The sequence below is a fragment of the Vicia villosa genome, unplaced genomic scaffold (assembly GCF_029867415.1).
Source record: "Vicia villosa cultivar HV-30 ecotype Madison, WI unplaced genomic scaffold, Vvil1.0 ctg.000102F_1_1_2_unsc, whole genome shotgun sequence".
NCBI classification, from domain to species: domain Eukaryota; kingdom Viridiplantae; phylum Streptophyta; class Magnoliopsida; order Fabales; family Fabaceae; genus Vicia; species Vicia villosa.
The window spans coordinates 31,426-37,758 of NW_026705015.1; the positions used below are offsets into that span (position 1 = coordinate 31,426).

Below are 6,333 nucleotides of genomic sequence, written 5' to 3' on the forward strand. Positions count from 1 at the left end.
CAGTGGTATCAAAGTCTGGTTTAATTATGGGTTTGACTCCTTGTATCCAAAGTCTTCCATACATAGTAGTGGTCAGACGGCGTGTCTCATTGAAGTGCACATGACGTGCTACAGATGTCACCGACGGTACAAGTATATATGGATGAAAGTGCTTCCGTTTGAGAAGTGAGAAAGCCTGTAACATTGTACAAAAAGATCTAGCAGGTAAAAGAAGTGTCAGGCCAACAAAACTACAAGCAACATAAAATAAAAGAAACCAATACAAAGAAGAAAGAGAAAACAACTAAAGGAAACCACCAAAAACATAACACAGAAAAAACAAAGAAATAAAAGAAAGCCGCGCGTAGCAAGACAACGCCCAATAAGGACCAAAGTAGAGCCCAGACACGAAAACCAATATATGACAAAAATCTCAAGGAAATATCAACGAACCACTTAGCACCGGGGGGCAAGCAAGGATTCTTGATCCGCTATTGATTCAGACACAAGATAGGGTTTTGAAGTCAATAGGAGAAGGGGAGAGTCCAAAGGAATTTTATTGAGAAACTAGCTACACGCCAAAAAAATACTCTTATCCTCCACCTCTCTCACATTCGTTGACGAATCAGTAAAAATCTTATCACTGATAACAAACTAGATAGTCTACACCACCGCATGCCAAACTACTATAAATCTACCCCTAATTTTAGCCTTAGGACTTAAAGAAAGAAAAAAAACTAAAAAAACAAACCTTAAATTTGTGGGAAGAGCCAATTGCACCGCTAACCACCTAAAAATTCTATACCAATCACTGAAAACCAAACGACAATTCACAAACACATGGCAGACCGACTCAACCCGATCCCCACAAAGGGTACAAAGGGTCCCCTCCGAATCAGTGACATTCCGCTTGAATAGATTGTTAGTTGACACATATTAAAAACTATCTTCTTCAAACATCCAACATACTCAACCACAAACTTACATCCAAATCCCAACACAAACAACTTACGCGAACACGCAACAATCTTTCTTTAACAAACAAAATCAATATATGCCAAACACCCTACAGCAACACCAAGAATTTCACCATTTTTACCAATAATAAATTCAAGAACTTAACTCTTTGTCCCAACAACAAACATCAGTCGCTGTCGCACGCTCGCGAAAAAATGAACAGAGTCGCCACCAATATATTTATCCCATAAGGGAAAGGAATACCAGACAACCTACAAAGGAAGGAACAGGGTCTTGCGACCAGAGAATCAAGGTACGGGAGTCGGTTACGCGAGGGGAAGGTACTAGCACCCCTCACGCCCATCGTACTCGATGGTATCCACCTATGTTTGTTTCTATCTAAAGGGTGTGTACTATGTCTATGTCTAAATGCGACTGAATGCAAAATGTAGGGAAAATAAAGAATTGTACTCGCACGGGCCCTACCCCGCTGCCTACGTATCCTTTTCAGGAATCAGAGTTACCGTAGCTCGGCTAAAGATTTTCTGTTTGTTTTTGTGTTTTTTAATTGGGCGGAGTCAACGTTCACGTTCTTGCATAAGGGATCGCCTACGATGCGTACGAACGGAAATGACATTGCCCTTAGGTGCCAACGAGGCAAAAGAAAAAAGAAATGTTTGGTTTGTGTCTTTTAGGATAGATGAGTGATGAACAGTTCCCAATACCGGGCCACTCACCACTTTCTCTACTTTGCTTTAGTCTGAACCATTGTTAGATGTTTTAAGGTGTTTTTGGTTGTGTATTTTTTAAGGGAATTTACTTCGCGATCCGAATCACATAAAATGTATAATGATCGAGAAGCAGATTAGGGAATGAATCCTACTCGCTTCCATCCCATTATGTAATGTTTGAGAAACAGATTAGAGAATGAATCTCACTCATTTCTCTCCCATTAATTAATGTTTGAGAAACAGATTAGGGAATGAATCCCACTCGTTTCTCTCCCATTAAGTAGCGACCGAGAAACAGATTAGGGAATGAATCCCACTCGTTTCTATGCCACTAAGCGATTGAGAAATAGATTAGGGAATGAATCCCACTCATTTCTCTATCACTTGCTTAATGTGATTCGCATCTTCCTTTTATTAATGTTTTAAAGAGTTGAAAAGAAAAAGAATGCAATAGGGAGCTAATCCTAAATTCTAATCTAAGTTATTCTAATCTACTAAAGGCCCTAAGGTCAAGGATACCTATCCTATCTCAATTCCTCTTAACAAAGAAGGAAGAGTCTAAGGGAACATGGCAAGCAATAGTAAGGAGTAAGCAACATTAAAGCAAGGAATGAGAAGCTAAGCATGGAAATGAGAGAGAGAAGCTCCAAGTCAGTAGCAAAGCAAGGGATTGAATGTCCCAAATCAAATACAAAAGCGTCACGGTATCATACAAAAATATCCACAAGAAGTTACCAAAGTATCGCATGCGTCGTTACTTACCAATTAGCGGACAAACATCAATTAATCAAAAAAAAAACAAGTGAACACATGAGCTAAGCTTGAAGTCAGTAGCAAACTCATTCATTTAGTTCTAATATCCTATGTTAATCTATATTAGTCAATTAGCATGAAGCAATACAAAACTCTAACCAAAACTAGACAACACTAGGTTAATACTAGCTAAACGGTTTCAAATTGTGAATGAAGTTAGAAACATGCAATCAAATGGTACAAGTCAGTAGCAAATAGCCTATACTAGATGCCTAAACAACCACAAAGTCATGCCAAGAAGTTCCACACAAAATTACGGGTCATTTGTACAAGTTACGGTGCAATCGTCAACCAAAAACAAGTTATTTACATGTGATAAAGGAAAATCAAGTAAAATAGGAAAACATGATCTAAAATTTTTAATTCCAGGTTTTAGGACCTCTAGACATCCCTAATTATATGTACAAAAGGGAATCAACATTATTGCATGAATGCATTTCAATTTGAGAGCACAAACGTCACAAACATCTATTAAAACGCATGTTAATCGAGTCGAACAACATTAGCCAAATACCAATCAAAACAAAGAATTAGGAATTCATTTTTTATACACATTATCATGGATTAGTCTACAGTAACCATACAAAAAATGGTGATTAAATTCTGATCCTAAGGTGTTAAACGAAATCATTTTGCGGGATCTATCAAAACCGAAAGAAACATGAACATACTAAAGTAAATGATTTATTGAAGATGGTAAAACAATTTCTAAAAATATACAAAAAATATCACAATTATGTACACACATTAAGGGATCTAAAACACATTTTTATTTATTTTTTATTCGAAGGGAAACTGGATTATGAATCAAAATTAGAGAAAAAACAATTTCTGAATAAAACCAAAATCTGTCTAGAAAGGGGGTGTGTTAGTAATGTTAGCATGAACTGGATTTATGTGTTAGCGCGTATGGGCCTATAGCAAGGGGGTGCACATAGCGAGCCCAAGGGAGTTTCAGTGATCCAATTATTATTGTTTTCAGATTTTTATTAAAAAAAAAAATGGAATTAAAATTAAATTAAATTAACTAAAAGAAGGGGATTTAGGGTTTGTTGTTGTGACCTTTGAGCTTTTTCTTCTTCTTTCTCGCGAACGAATGCACAAGCGGCGCCGGAGCTACTCCGTACTCCACCGTGAATCTTCCCGCACCACCATGAACGGCGCTAAGTCCTTGCTTCAAGATCCCTCCTCTCACTCAGCGGCGACTATGACGACAAACTTCACCTTCTCCGATCAAAACTCCGGCCAACGGCGCGACGGAGAATCCTTCCTCTCCAATCAAACATACCGCACCGTCCGGTCACCATCACTTCTCGACCTCTCTTCGGTTCTCAATACCTTTCTCATCTTCCCCGATTGAGTCTTATTCTGAGACCGTGTTGTTGATGGTGCTAAGTGTAGATGAAGATTGATGATGAACTCGGACCAGTGAAGGTTGAAGGAGGTTATGAATTGATTCACCGCGTGAGGAGCGTTGCAGATTAGTGATGAAGATGAAGGCGATGGGATTGTGGAGCGTCTCGCGGATTGTCGAAGCTTTGTATTGAATGGACGAATTGCGAGTCGAAGGCGCGTTGCGATATTGCCTATTGCATATGGTGAATTGATGAAGATTATAAAGATTCGTTGTTGCCTTGGCTCTGAAGAAGATGATGAGTTGAATTGAAGATGATGTTGTTCGGTGAAGGAGATTGATGAAGATATGTTGTGATGCGCGTTGTACGATGATGAAGATGATCAAGTTTTGTTAGATTCGTTATAGAGGTGAGTTCCCTTCCTTTTCCATCCTCCTTTTCTGTTCTGATATCCTTCCTCTTCTGATATTTTTTTATCTCTCCCTGTTTTTCTGTTTTCTATCTGTGATGTTGTTGCGATGAAGATGAAGATGTAGGGAGAGGATTTGTGATTGAAGATTGATTGAAGGGAGAGATTGCAGAGGTGATGAAGACTGAAGGGAGAGGGAGAATTGAAGATGGTGGAACAATGGTGAAGTGAAGGTTATGATCAACGAGAGAGAAAGCTCAGAGATGAAGAAGCTATGTCATATAGGTTGATGGAAGAGAGGTTAGTTACTCTTCTGTTATTCTATTGCTTCTTTTCTCTGCTGGTTTTTTCTGTTACAGGTCTGTTAGGAATCAGTTGGGGTTTTGTTAGCATTCTGTTTTGACAGTTAGGTTAGTTGCAAGATGGTGGTTATTCTGTTATAGGTTTTGTTGAAAGTTGTTACAGGTGGTTAGAAAAGTTGGTTATGTGGGTATGTGAAGTTAGTTAGAGGGTTTGACAGTTAGTGAAAATCAGTTAGGAGGTTGGGTTTTCTGTCATGATAGTTAGAAATTAGTTGGAGATTAGGAATTGGGTTATGTTAGTTATCTGTAGGTTTGAAAGTTAGTTATATGAAGAGAGTGGAGAGATTTTGGTAGTTACAAGGTGTTGACGATTCTGTTAGTTGGTGAGCTGGCAGTAGGTTTAATTTGGATGGGAAATGGCTATGAATTAATTGGTGTGGATATATTGTTTTTATTCTGTATCTTGGTGGAGAACGTGTCTGAGTTTTGTATTGACTCAAGGTTTAATGATGCAGGTCTGAATGTAAAATAAACGCGTGAACACCGAACCGTGATAACTTGAATGTTACGCAGCACTCAGAATTTGGATTGGACCGAATGGCTCTGTCTTACTACTGTTGCAGGCTGCAGGTATTGGTGATAGTTAATTTGAACATGGTTTTTGAAAGGTTTAGGAATGTTAGTTATGAGGACAGCTGGGACTGTTAGTTATTTGTGGGAAAGTTTGTTATGTATGTCGGTTAGGTTAGTTAGAAAAATGATCGGTTAGAATTGGAGTGAAATGAAGGTTAGAGTTAGCTATAAATAGTGATTAGAGATTTTGAAGTGTACAGGGTTGCTACTGTTTAGTTTGCTGCAGGGCTGTTTTGAATGTGAATTGGGACTGGTTTTATTTAGTGCGTGATTTGGAACTGTTTTAATATATTTGCTGCACCACCTTTTCTTGAATTTTTCTTTGGATGGATGTGTGTTTATTTGTAGATTTTCTTGTTGCTGCTTTTTTCTCAATTCTTCTGGTGTAATGCTGTTGCGGCTTGTTTATGTAAGCTGCAGGTTGAATTGTTGCAGATAGTTTCACACCTTGGATCGGTCTCCTCATATTGGAAGCTGCAAGTCATTAGTTTCACACCTTGGATCGGTCTCCTCATATTGGAAGCTGCAAGTCATTAATCTGTGGAATTGATGCGGCAAGTGCGCCCACTGAAAGTTTTGTTGAAGGGATTTGGAAATTGGAAATCTTGAAGTATATAGAAAAATGAAGATGAACTGAGGCTCCTTTTTCTTTGTAATTCTTTTGTAGTTAAATCTTGGAATTTTCTTTGAAATGGACTTTGAAACGGTATTTGAATGAATGTAATATGGATTGTGTAATAGGAATATGGATTTTTTGTAATGAATTTGTATTGCAAACGCAACAGACTTTTGGGACATATGTGCATGTATGGACAATTGGTTTTATGATGAACGTTGAAGTTACTTGAATGATGAATGAATATGGGTTTTGATGAAGTAAACCTTGAATTGTTTGAAAATGATGAATACAATTTGAGAGAATGATGAAGCCTTTGTTAATTTGCACCCTTCTAAATTTATGAATGAAAACAAAGACTCTCCTTTGTAATTGGCTTGTGATGAGATGGCTTTTATGATGAATCATGTGCTGGACCCGTTTTTCAAATAGAATTGAATTTATCTTTTCCTTAAATTTGTTTTGAATTCAAACTCCAAATATTCTCATTCTTGCACTTTTGGATCTAGTAGCATTAAAGTAAGATGAAGACTACATG

The 6,333-nt window shown here is 37.8% G+C and overlaps 1 long non-coding RNA gene across 1 annotated transcript; it reads left to right on the forward strand.

Moving 5' to 3' along the window:
- Nucleotides 1-3,575: 3,575 nt before the first annotated feature.
- Nucleotides 3,576-6,035, forward strand: LOC131624109 (uncharacterized). Its single transcript, XR_009290465.1, has 4 exons — nucleotides 3,576-4,244; nucleotides 4,360-4,544; nucleotides 5,062-5,176; nucleotides 5,600-6,035. It is a non-coding gene; the product is annotated as an uncharacterized LOC131624109 (long non-coding RNA).
- The last annotated feature ends 298 nt before the right edge of the window (nucleotides 6,036-6,333 follow it).